The following is a 14,055-nucleotide window of genomic DNA, read 5'->3' as shown; positions in this document are numbered from 1 at the left end:
TTTGTGTTTGGACCTCGGTGACTGATGCCTAGAAGTCAAAACATTTCCATCAAATAACAAGGCCCAAGGTTGAAATAATTCTTCCCATTTCCCACCAAGTAACCCCCAATCCTGTCTCCACCCCCTGTATCTGGACTCACACCACTTCTGGTGTCTTTGAGCTCCTGCTGAACCACAGCCATCCACAATAGCAATTACGTCCACACAGTATTCAGAAGGTAAAGGAAAAACCATGCAACTAAAAATCTGAAAGAAGGCCAGTTTGACCATAAGACATTCCGTTGAAAATGGAATCCAAATACACCAGTTATTTTAGTAGGAGTGTTAACATAGTTATTAACGTAGTTGTATGTCATCATTCCAGTCTTACGAAACAAAGCTGACAGACCAGTCTTCCAGGAGTCAAGAAAATATAATGGACAGCTCCATTCATGAGTACAGTAGAAACCCATTAACCTGATATATATCAGTGATTGGTTGCTAATAGTCCAAATAGGAAATTAACTTAAAAAATACTATACACATGAATATGTAATTATAATAAGATGTATACTAAATATATACTATGTGCCACAAACATTTTCAGATATGATTGTGCATTTCTCTGGCAGCCTTCTGGTATGGGCTAAGGCTGTTCTGACAGCTCCTTTGCTGCTCCTCCCTGTTACTTTCTTGCATAAACCACAGTTACAATGTGTTCTCTATCATTTCTTATTATCTTTCTTTTTTTTTTGAAATGGAGTCTCGCTCTGTCACCCAGGCTGGAGTGCAGTGGCGTGATCTCGGCTCACTGCAACCTCCACATCCTGGGTTTAAGCGATTCTCTGACCTCGGTGCACCATCACACCCGGCTAATTTTTGTATTTTTAGTGGAGACGGGGTTTCACCATGTTGGCCAGGCTGGTCTCGAATTCCTGACCTCAGGCGATCCACCTGCCTCGGCCTCCCAAAGGGCTGGGATTACAGGCGTGAGCTACCATGCCCGGCCTTATTTCCTCTTTAACACAGGGCAAAAACTGGCCACTTACAAAGCAACTTGACCACAAACCTTCCAGATTATTGACATTTTTTCCTAATTTCTCATAGTTGTTTTGCCCACATCAGATTTGGCAATAATACCAACAAAAACCTTTTGCAGTTCTTTTATCCTGCTCCCTAATAATCTTTTTGTGGAAGATATTTTATATTTCTTTGGCTTATGCAGATTACTTATTCACAACAACTTACTTTATTGAGTTTGCAATTCACCCAACTGAGCAGGAGTGGACCTGAGAGAGCCCACTCACGGCCGGCCCTCAGCCCACTGCCTCACGGAAGTGGTGAAGGTCAGGGAACTATAGCCATTGCTTTTTACAAGGAACCAAAATCCAGCACAGTGCCCATGCACTGTCCTGTCCCTTGAGCAGCACACAGTAAGACTCAACCTTCCTCTCCCCTCAGGTGCACACGTGGACTCTCTGCCTTGTGGCACGCATGTGGACCTCTCGCCTTGCCTTGCCTCACGCACATGCACAGATTCCTTGGGCGCGGTGCAAAGGTGGACCTCTCGCCTCGCCTCGCCTCAGCATCTACCTTTGCCACACGCCCTCTCAGTTCCCAAGAGTCAGAGCTGTTTCTTGGAGAAGCAGGGGCAAGCCAGTTCCCAGCAAGACACTTATTATCTCCGAATCCCTCCTCACCCCGTGGAAATCACCAGGACCAAACTAAAGCAAACAAAAAACCGCACACAAATCTCACACCAAAGCACTTGCCCTCCAGAGGGAACAACAACCGACATCACAGGCTGAAGCCCCCAAACTCCTGGGCTTCCACTCGCACCTCCTCAGAGCCCTTCCCCCAGTGCTCTGTGCTAGACTGGGCAGGGTGAGGGACACGAAGGCAGCGCACCTAGGCCAGTTAGACAGGTGCCAGGAGTAGAATAAGCAGCAGCTATTTAGTCCTGTAGAGCACACAGACAGCTTTAGTGGAGCACACAGCCTGTACCTGACCAATGCTGGAGAGTCACGTGGGCTAGCGCATTCAATCCCAGGAACCACCCTATGAGGTCATCCTCCCTTCACAGACAACAAGATCAAGGCACAGAAAGGCTATGAAATTTTGTCAGCGGGACACAATCTGCATGTGGTGGACCAGTCACCTGACTCAAGTGTCCATGCCCTTCACCTGTGTGCCCCACTGCCTTCAGCAGACTCTAAACTGGCATCGGCTTGCATGTGACAGGAACTCCACCTTAACTGGTGTAGGCTGAGGGTTTCCTCAATCTCCCCACCCACTGCAGACACAGGGAGGGGGAGTGAGCTGGCTCCTCAGGGACACAAACTCTTCCTCCCACTCCTTCCTCAGCACCTTGGCAGCTATGGGAAGCTGGAGGAGGAGGAGAAAGGGAAGACGCCATGCTCCATTAGCTCTGGGTTCACACTCTCACAGCTCTGATGGACACAACTTAGTCATTCATTCTCTCAATAAATATGTAAGATGGGGATGCCTAATATGCACCAAGCACAAAGAGCTGGGAACACTACTAGAAAGAGAATGAGCAAGTCCCTGCTCTCGCCAGGGCGACATTCTAATGGGGAAGACAACAGGCAATGAACAGATATGCAAGGCCGGGTGCTGCTGGGAAAGGAACACAGACAGATGGGAAGGAAAAGGCTCCCCAAGGAAATGACCAAGGGCAAAGGGAGAGCTACCCTGTCCCCTCCCCTACTAAGGGGCAAAGTTCTGAGGAATGGCTGAAGGCCTGAAGGAGGGCCCCCAGATCAAGAACAGGATGCTCTCTGACAAGGCCATCACCCCTGGGGAGAATGAGGTGGAGGAAGCCCTCTTGCTGTGGGGTGGCAGTAAGGAGGGCAGAACCCTGCTGTAGGAAGGAGTGGGGGAAGAGACACAGGTCAGTTTAAAAGGCATTGTCTGTGTTGTCTCCGCCACTTAGGATGTGTTTGACCTTGGATGAGTCATTTAACCTAAGCTTCTTTCCTATAAATAAGGAATGAGGACAACAGCTCAGCTACTGTGCACCTCCCTCTCCTACCCAGGATGCCTGGAGACCAACTCAGTCATACAAATTATGATTGTAACAAAATATCTGTGTTGTAAATAACTTATTCAAAGCCAATCAAACCAATGGTTAACGCTGGACCTTGGAAACAGCTGTTTCATCAGATATCTGCTCTAAAAATTTACCCAGAGTAACAGATGCATAACCACCACCTTCTCTTGAGAGAGTACAGAGCTCAACCTCCAGCCTGCCTCTGCCCACCTTTCCCCTACGAGGATCTCAGGTCTTAGCTCAGCTCCCCTCCTGAAACAGACCCCACTCTCCTTGACCCAGGAATGAGCCAGTCTTTGGGCGTCTTCCTGACATAAGTTTGGGAGAGTGTGACCCCAGGGCTGTGGAAAGCTATTTTCTCCTTCACATGGAGAAAGTTTCCTGGACTGTGTGGTTCAGTCAAATTGCAGAACACATGTGGGAAGCTGGGGAGTGGATGAGCAGAGTGGCCAAAGGCAGGTATTTAAGTTTAAAATGCCAGTGAAGCTCTATCAACAGCTACCATTTATTGAGTGTTTAAATACCAAGCACCTTATGTTTGGTGAACCATCCCTGTGGGGTGTGAGCAATTCACCCATTTTACGGATGATAACACTGAAGTTTACAGAGATAAAGAAACTTGCTCAATGTCAAGCAGGTAATAAGTAGGGATCTGACACCAGGTCTGTTTGACTCCGAAAGCTGTGTTGCTAACCACCAGGCTACTCTTTCTACCTATGACAAGATCCAGAATGTAGCCACAATAGTGGATAAATACTAATCAGAGAAGGAGCTATGGATTACAGACAGCTATCGGGGTCTACTGAATGAGAGCCTGTTTTCTAGCAACCCTTGATGGTGGAGGAGAAGGGTGCATCTTTACCTTCCTATTCCCTTGCACACACACAACATCTGCTGCTAAGGATGTTGTATTCATGTACATAACCAGAATACCTTTTCTTTTTGATGATATTTATATTTTATTCAGATTGTAAAACAGATTTTAATTTAAGGCCTTCCTATTTGGAGCACCAAAAAACTACCCTTTTTTTTTTTTTTTTTTTTTTTTTTGAGACAGAGTCTTGCTCTGTTGCCCAGGCTGGAGTGCAGTGGCACAATCTTGGCTCACTGCAAGCTTTGCCTTGTGGGTTCATGCCATTCTCCTGCCTCAGCCTCCCAAGTAGCTGGGACTACAGGCACCCACCACCACGCCAGGCTAATTTTTTGTATTTTTAGTAGAGACAAGGTTTCACCGTGTTAGCCAGGATGGTCTTGATCTCCTGATCTCATGATCCACCCGCCTTGGCCTCCCAAAGTGCTGGGATTACAGGCGTGAGCCACTGCGCCCAGCCAAGACCACCCTTTCTATACCACTGTAGTTGTTGCAGATCAACCTACATGTCAACTCTGCTTTCCTGGAATATTTCAAAGTTTAGTTGCAGTTATTCCTCTTCTAGGCTCAGGCCTGACTCAGCCTATAATACCTGCATGTGGTTGGAACTACGGAGTGCCCAAGTCCACCCCATTTCCCAAAACATGGTGTGATTTTCACATCAATACAAATAATTTCTCACTAAGTTCATTGTTCTGCTCAACTTCATGAACTCAAGTTCATCTTTTTCATATCCCTTTAGAATGAGGAACAAGTAAAACTCTCCTACATCCATTTATTTCTGATCACTTTAAAAGTCCAGTGTAAGTAGGTCCAAGATGGGTGCTTGTATTAGAAATTCCAAAGCATTCAATCATTTCTTTCTCTTCAATACTCATTTATACCTTAAATGTTACATTAGGTTCCTAGTGTCCTCAACCTTGTTCTTAATGAGGTATCTTTTGTTCTGATGATCATTCGAGTCATTACATAATGAGCTACACACCAGAATGTGACACAAAGACCTAAATGCATCCCCAGAGACACAGAGAATGCAGCAGACCATGCCTGGGCTATAGAAAGTACTTACAAAGATTATGCTACAGTAGAAAAATGTAAGAAACAGGCTTACTGAAACTAATATGTAAAAAACTAACTAAAGAACAACAAAGTCTCCTTGCAGTCAGCAATAACCTACAGGATACAAAAGGTGCCATGCTATGTTTAGAACAAACGAGGGAGAAAGAAAGCTCAGGCCCAAGGGTGGCGGAACCAACACCAAATGCTAATAATTCACACAAGAGTACATTCTGCCCCCGGACACGCTGCTTCACTGCTGGTGAAAATAACAGCACAGGCAGTTTCTGAGCTCATATTTCATGGGCAAAGCACTGTGGTGCACAAAACTTTTTATATCAGTAATACTCATCATCAATAAATCAGGGGGGAAAAGATTAGCTATACAAACATACAAATAGTTCTAAATATTCCTAAATAGGTATAACCATTGATTGTACGATTCCTAAACAGCCCATATTTGTACCTACAGATTTTTTTTGCAAAAAGTAGATTGTGTGTTTATAGTTTGCTTTCCAAAATATATTAAAAATTTGTTACCATATCAATACACACAGGAAGTTTTACATTTCTATATTTATATTTATAGCAGCTACACTGCTATAAACCTTAACATACCTAATAATAATAATTACAAAATATCATCCAGGGAAAAAATGAAAGGCCACTCAAGATAACTGAGTCCACGTTAATTACTCTTGAGTAATTTTTCCCATTCAAAATGCAAGTTTTGGCCAGGCACGGTGGCTCATGCCTGTAATCCCAGCACTTTGGGAGGCTGAGGCGAGTGGATCACCTGAGGTCAGGAGTTCAAGACCAGCCTAGTCAACATGGTGAAACCCTGTCTCTACAAAAAATACAAAAATCAGCCGGGCATGGTGGTGCATGCCTGTGATTCCAACTACTCAGGAGGCTGAGGCAGGAGAATTGCTTGAACCTGGGAGGCAGAGGTTGCAGTGAGCCAAGATCACATCACTGCACTCCAGACTGGGAGAAAGAGCGAGACTCTGTTTCAAAAAATAAATAAAAACAAAATGCAAGTTTTCTCCATAAACAAGTTTACATTGGGGGCAGAGATAAAAACATATTTAAGTTATCCTGATATATGGCCTCAAGAGCCCATCAGAGGTCAGAAAATTCTTTTTGTTCACATGAGTGTACTTTTTGTTACAATTTGTCACTTCCATCAAGAATACTATTGATAAACTGATTACAAAGACAAACAGGGAACTGGCAAATAGAAATCAGTCTCCATGAACATTATCCTCATCATGACACATCACTTGGGTGAGGCCGCTCTGTCGCACTAGATGCCTCGCATGTTGCCGCACTGAGACAGGGATCCCAATATCCCCATCTGACAGGGACACTCCCAGCCGGCTGTATCTGCACAGTGTTCCAAGTGGTGTAACTATGGCAAATCTTGGAATGGGGTGGAGAGGAGGCCTCACCTCCCCTCAGCAGCATCACCCTTGCTTCATTTCCTTCCTAGCTCTCCAGCTGTTCCAGTTTCAGACTCCTGGGCGGCTTCCTATTCATCTTCTGACTGTAAATGTGGGAGTGCCCCAGGGTTTACTCATTCTCCAGCTACGCTCTTCCTTGATGACCTCCTTCAGTTCTCTAGCTTTACATCTGTCTACTGACTGAGGGTCTCCAAGTTCTGGACCTCAACCCTCAACTCCAGATTTGTGTATGCAACTATCCTCTAGAAATCACCCATGGGATATCTAATAGGCATCACAGACCTATTATCTGAACTTACTCTTCCCCACTACTCCCCATCTCAGTAAATAGCACTACCAGGGAGTGAGTGACCCAGGTGCGCATGTCATAAACCATGCAAAATACAACTGCTAAAATATTTATCAGCCTTTATTTATTTTTTATTTTTATTTTTATTTTTCTGAGACGGAGTTTCACTTTTGTTGCTCAGGCTGGAGTGCAATGGCGCGATCTTGGCTCACTGCAACCTCAGCCTCCCAGGTTCAAGCGATTCTCCTGCCTCAGCCTCCTGAGTAACTGGGACTACAGGCATTCACCATCATGCCCAACTAATTTTTGTATTTTTACTACAGATGGGGTTTCACCATGTTGGCCAGGCTGGTCTCAAACTCGTGACCTCAGGTGATCCACCCACCTCAGCCTCCCAAAGTGCTGGGATTACAGGCATGAGCCACCGCGCCCGGCCACAGCCTTTAAAAAGAAGGAAATTCTGATGCGAGCTACAACACGAATGAGCCTTAAAGACATTATGCTAAGTGAAACACACTTGTCACAAAAGGACAAATATTCTATGATTCCATTTATATGAGGTTCCTAGAGTAGTCAAATTTATAGAGGTAGAAAGAATGTTCGTTGCCAGGAGCTGGGAGGAGAGGGGAACCAGGAGTTACTGTTGAGCAGGTACAGAGTTTCAGTTTGGGAAGATAAGAAAGTTCTAGAGATGGATGATGGTGATGCTTGCACAACAATGTAAGTGTACTTAATACTACAATTTAACCAATGTTAAATGTTTAACCATTTAACAATGGTTAAAATGGCAAAATTTATGTTACATATATTTTACCACAGTAAAAATACACATAACTACTTCTAGTCACCTCTGCTACCCTTCTATTCCAAACTACTATCATCCCTCACTTAGACTGCTCTAATAGCACCTTAACTAGTCTTCCTGCTTCCACTTAATTAGAATCAGGTTTATCTACATATAACAAAACAAAAACAAAAACAGAAACAGGCCAGGCATGGTGGCTCACACCTGTAATCCCAGCACTTTAGGAGGCCCAGACAGGAGGATCGCTTAAGCCCACGAGTTTGAGACCAGCCTGGGCAACACAGTGAGACTCCATCTCTACAGTAAAAATAAAAATAATAATAATAATTTTTAATTAAAAAAAATCAAACCCAAAACCAATACAGTGGCTTAAGTAAGAACTATGTTGCCGGGTGTGGTGGCTTATGCCTGTAATCCCAGCACTTTGGGAGGCCAGGGCAGGGGGATCACCTGAGGTCAGGAGTTTGAGACCAGCCTGACCAACATGGTGAAACCCCATCTCTACTAAAAATGCAAAAATTAGCTGAGTGTGGTGGCACACGCCTGTAATCCCACCTACTTGGGAGGCTGAGGCAGGAGAGTCGCCTAAACCCAGGAGGCAGAGGTTGCAGTGAGCCGAGATCGCTCACTGTACTCCAGCCTGGACAACAAGAGCGAAACTACATCTCAGAGGGGGGAAAAGAAAAAAAAATTATGTTTATTTTTTTCTAAGGTAAAACAAATCCAGAGCAGATGGACCAGGGTTGGAATGGAGACGCCAGGGCATCACAAGGAGCCCATTTCCTAGCTTTCTGCTCGGCACACTCACGCGAGGCTCCTATTTCTAGGTGACTTCACGGTTATAAATGGTTAAATGGCCCTCAGTCATTCTGCACGCACTGGAGACGGTAGAAAATTGGAGGAGGAGGGAGCACTAATTTCCCCTTAAGGAGATATCCCACTAATCTCATGCAGTACTTCTAGTTACACCGTCATGAACCAGATCTTATTCAAGTGACCACTCCCAGCTTTAAGGAACTAAGAGGTGTAGTCCTTATTCCAGGCACAGTATGGAAAACAAAATGAGAGTTTGTTACTAAGAAAAAATGGCAGCTTGGGCAATGTAATGGAACCCCAACTCTACAAAAAAATACAGTTTAGCTGGGTGTGGTGGCATGCACCTGTAGACCCAGATAGTTGGGAAGCTGAGACAGGAGGATCGCTTGAGCCCAGGAATTCAGGCTGCAGTGAACTGTGATTGTTCCACTGCACTCCACCCTGGGCAACAAAGTGAAACCCTGTCTTGGCGGGGGCGGGGTGGGGAGGGGAAAGAAGGTAAAGAAAGAAAGAAGAAAGGAAAAAAGAAAAAAGAGATTGGATATTCAGAGGCAACTACCAGTATCTCCTCACTCTCCCCAGGGCCTACTGGGCTCTCTGCCCTGCCCCTGCTCAGATGCGCTCTCAGTTAGGTAGGAAGTTCTGGTATGAGGGCTGGCCCTGGCACAGTGAGCTGGGTGCGGGGAGAGGAGCAGTTGAAAGTTTTGCCCAATCAACAGACTTGAGGCTATTTTCCATCTGCATCACAGCACTCATCACACCTAGTGCCAGTCTATTTATTTATCTGGCCTACCAGTCCTGGAGTGCTTTTATTGTCCCTGTCATCTGTGCAATGCTTGCAGCTAGCTCATGTGTATTTATCGAGGAGGGTGGGTGGCTCAGCTGGGAGAAGAGGAAGGCAGGCCAGGTGGCTGGGCCTACTCAGGAGGGGCCCTAGTGCGAGCAAGGGTGCTCAGGGGTGCCTCTACATCACGCTATTTCTGATTTCCTGGCTCTGGACATTTCACCATTAGCAGAGGGGCAAGACAACCTGTTCTCACAGGGGGATGGCCTCTGCCAACAAGCCCCTCTGCACTAGACTGCACTGGCCCGAGACAGTGGGGAGGCAGCAGACACATAGGACACATAACCCATACATGGGCTGGCCTCAGAAGGACTTCAGGCAAATGCTGTTTTACGGGTGCTCAGGTTCCTGGTTTGTAAAGAGGAGGGAGGCTGCCAGAACAGGCCATTATCCAATCCTGTGAGATCTCCTAAGCTGACCAGAACCAAAAAATTAATTCAGGAAAGCCAGTTCTATCTGAAATTATATTCCATGAACTCTCCTATTTGTTTCCTTCTAATCTGCCCACCAAACCTAATTTTTCTAGCACATCACGCAAGCCTTTTCAGCAACTCAAAATTTTAAATCCTACTCTCTAAAAAGACAGCAACATTGCCATTCAATCACTAGTCCCCAAAATTAGCAACATTTCATTCTTTCCTTGACTCCCACCTGCTGCTGGCCTCCCACTTTCAGAGACGGTCTTTTCTCTGTTCCCATTTTCTCCTTTGATTCACTTTGACTCTCTTCATTTTTTTTGAAGAACACCTGCTTTTCTCTTCATCCCTACACCTTGGGTTTTCTAACTACTCAATAATGCTCCCCTTTCTGTTAGAAGACCACTTCATATGCGAAAAGCCCTCCATGAAATGGAGTTATTTATTGGGTACTCTGATATATTACGTCTTTAACACATTCCTGAATTTCTCTCTCACTTTCTGCAAACTTGGAAAAGGTCCAAACGTACACAAAAGCAGAACATAACAAGCCCCCATGTACCCATCAAAACACTTCAATCCTATGGCCAGGCACAGCAGTTCAAGCCTATAATCCCCGTGTTGTGGGAGGCTGAGGTGGGAGGATCACTTGAGCCCAGGAGTTTGAGACCTGGGCTCACAGCCTGGGCAACACAGCAAGATCCTGTCTCTACAAAAAAATTAAAAGCTTCAATTCCATTAACATTTTACCATGCTTTTACCATCTATCCTTCCCCATCTTTTTTCTTTTTTTGAAGTAAATCCCAATCAACCAAGACTCAGTATGTGTTCAAGCTTCCCAACTTATCTTTTAAAAATTATCTTTTACATTTGGTTTGAACCTCAACCCCAAAAAGGTAATTTTATTTGGTTGTTATAGTGCTTAACTCTTTTAATCTAGAACAGTACATTCTGTGTAATTTTTTAAAATGCTACTGACTTGTTGAACAAATCAGGTCAACTTATTACAGGATATGCCACATTGTGAATTTGTCTGGTTGCCTTCTCGTGGTATTGCATAACTTGCGTCACTACACCCCACATTTCCTGTAGACCGGATTCATTTTAGAAGCTTGATTAGATTATTTCAGGGTTTTTTTTTTTTTTTTAAAGAGGGAGAAGTAGAATATTATTAATATTAGATATGTTGTGTGGTTCTTGCTGCAGCACATCAGGAGACGTGATGACCTGTCTCCATTTCCATGACACTAAGGGTGATCAATGAGATTTGGGTGGGGAAGGCCTGATTCTCCCAAATACGGTTCCTCAGCAACCTTCCAACAAATGGTTTCATCCTCCACTGTTGGCCACTGGTTGAGTCACCGAATTGATCACAGTCTGCAAAGTGGAGATTTTTCCCTCATCCATTAGGGCTATTTGGTTACCATGAAAAACAGTTTCTACCGGAAAAGCAGAAATTTGCTTATTTCCTTACTTTTCTCCTTTTAATTAGCATTTATCAGAATAATGAGTTGGTTGCACATGCTTGTCTTGACAAATCAAAGTCAAAGGGTCCAGTCCCTCCACAGTGACAGATGCCCAATGGCCTTGGTGGCTTCCACCCACGTAGAATGGGCTAGACAGATGGTAAATCATGTTTGTTGACCACAGTGCAAATTTACAGAATCACCCAAATTCCAGCTGCTTAATTAAGTACAGCTTCCTCTACAGGCTGAAGTAGAAGTCTGAAGACAATTTAGGTAATAGCAGATTCACCTCAGCAAAAAAGTAAGCCAAAAACACTGACCTGAAATTAGCAAGTTTCAAAACTGGATTCATACAAGCTTTTTATGAGGTGAACTTCAGTTTCTGATTAGCAGCAGCAATATGAACTTTCATCTGGCACATACCATTAGGAAATATTTACTCCATAATCTGTTACAGAAGATCTACCAGTCAAAACAAGTAACACTTACTTTTACCTTTAGGGCAAAAAAAAAAAAAAAAAAAAAGGAACAGGATGCACATTCAATTCCATTAAGGTTAATGCAAATCATATTTTTGAAACCAGCTTCTAATATTTTCCATTATTGTTAGTCTACAATATTTCTGGTATATATCTATCCAAAATAAATGTTAATATACCTGAATTAAGGTCCTTAATTAAGAGTCAGTCAGCACTCACAGATAAATTATTTCAAACATATTCACAGGTAATCACATAGTATACAAAAGAAATTTGTCGTTGTGTCAAACTGAAAGCCAAGATGCAACTGTGTAAAGATTTGAGAGCCAGGCCCAGTGATACATACTTGTAGTCTCAGCTACGCAGTCTCAGCTACGCGGGAAGCTGAGGCTGGAGGACTGCTTGAGCCCAGGAGTTCGAGGCTAGCCTGGGCAATATGGCAAGGCCTAATCTCTGAAAAAAAAAAAATATATATATAGTGTGTGTGTGTGTGTGTATATATATACATACACTATATATATAATATATATATTTTTATAGTATATATTTTTATAGTATATATACTTATATATAAGTATATATGTATATATAGTATATATAAGTATATGTATATATAAGTATATATGTATATATAAGTATATATGTATATATATAAGTATATATATGTATGTGTGTGCATATGTGTATATATACACACACATATATAAAAAATACATATTTTATATATACGTCTGGCATATATATATAATACGTATATATACATATATGTCTGGCTGCTTATTCACAAGATGGTAAATACTTGAAAAGTCAATAAAAATGCTGGAATTTATAAAATATAGTCTCCTTAGAGACATACAACTCCTGGGAGCCCCATGGCTGCCCTGGGTTCCTGGACTGCCTACATAGAGGACCAACACCTCTCAACACTAAGGACCCAACGTAAAACCAGAGCCCTGGAGCTACCCAGTATGAAGAAGGCAAGGGGAGAAGTGGTATCGCTGCTCACTACAAAAGAATGGCAGGGCCCAGCCTGCTGCCCTCCCATCCCCTGCCCTTCAGAGGTGTACCTCACCTTGCCTCCTACCTGGCTACTCAGAACAGACACCAGAGTGGCCCCTCTTTACCCTTCTGACCTCACCCCTGCTTCTCTCCCTTCCATTCACTCTGTTTTAGCCACAGCAGGTTCTTTCCTGCTCTTCCAACACTCCAGGCTGGCTCCTGCCTATGGGACTCTGTGCTCGGCGCTCCCTCCGCCTGGAATCCTCTTTTCTTGGCCAACAGGCTTGCTCTCTCATCCCTTTCAGGCCTTTACTCGAATGTCACCTTCTCAGTGGTACCTTTTCTAACTACCTTCTCTAAGATCGAAACTCCCTTCTAGCTACATGAAGGGAGAGATTTCTGTCATGTTCACTACTGCAATCGACATGCTGGAGTAGTATCAGGCAGAAACAAGGCATACAATAAATATCTGTGGAATGAATGCACAAATCACAAGTCACTTTGATTCTTTTATTTATGTACACTTCCACTGAAAAAGTAATTTTATTTAAGTGATAGATGTCACCTTCCAAACCCAGGTCTTCTGACTCTGTGCCCAGTAACTGACTTCCTAGGCTGATGTACCAGTGTCGCAGGCACTAGTCAGCTAGTGAAACCCCATAGTCACAGCTCACTTCTCTAACAGAGAGACTGTGAGGGTGAACCACTCGGGCTAAGGGGCAAAGTCACTGGTGAGTATAGACTGGACAGGACTCACATATGCCCTGCTGGTTCCAAGGCAGGGTGGCAGAGCACACAGTCAGCAACCACCATTCCTGGACACAGGCATCAGTATCTGTCAATCAATAACCACAGCCCAAACTTGGCTGTAAGTCAGAAGCACCTGGGAACACTGCACACATGCACTGGGCACATGGCAAGGGGACAGGATCATCCTTTGTCCTAGCTCTTAAATGGTCAAATATTTGAATACTCTCGAATCCAGAGCTTTTCTCACCCACAGTCCTGGACTGAGCTCCTGAGTAGAGGCCTTGCCTGGCAATGTTAGGCCACAGACCTCTTTCCCCAGGGATGAATGTCAAAGCGACTCTCAGGGCCTTGCTTATAAAAATCCTTAAAAAACCAAAAGGAAAAAATCCAAATGCCTAGCCATTTCATCTGAGTTGCTGAAAATTCTGAGAGAGACCCTTACTGGCCTATGGCTAAATCCCCTGGCAGTACATAAATTCCAGAAACAACAAATATTGCTCTGGGGAAAAAGTGAAATGTGAAGTCTGCGGGCCTATGCTTGGCAATCACATTTAGAAATTCACTTGTAAGTCAGCTGTTTGAAACTCAGAATAGACGCATAAATTGGAAAACCCACCAACTACTTAGTTTCCAGACTCGTCTGGGAAAGCCTGTTCAGCCCATTATGTACAAAAAAACATGGTAGTATTCCAACTATCTAATCAGCATTTCAATGTGGAAAGCCAAGTCAAAATTCCAAACTACAACAATAA

The 14,055-nt window shown here is 43.9% G+C and overlaps 1 protein-coding gene across 4 annotated transcripts in view; it reads right to left on the bottom strand.

The window, feature by feature from the left end:
- Positions 1 to 14,055, bottom strand: part of GARRE1 (granule associated Rac and RHOG effector 1) — a 100,896-nt gene that overhangs the window by 35,726 nt on the left and 51,115 nt on the right. The window lies entirely within an intron of this gene.

This window comes from Pan paniscus, chromosome 20, assembly GCF_029289425.2.
Source record: "Pan paniscus chromosome 20, NHGRI_mPanPan1-v2.0_pri, whole genome shotgun sequence".
NCBI classification, from domain to species: domain Eukaryota; kingdom Metazoa; phylum Chordata; class Mammalia; order Primates; family Hominidae; genus Pan; species Pan paniscus.
Note: the sequence above shows the minus strand (reverse complement) of the source record. Positions and strands in the feature narration are given on the sequence as shown.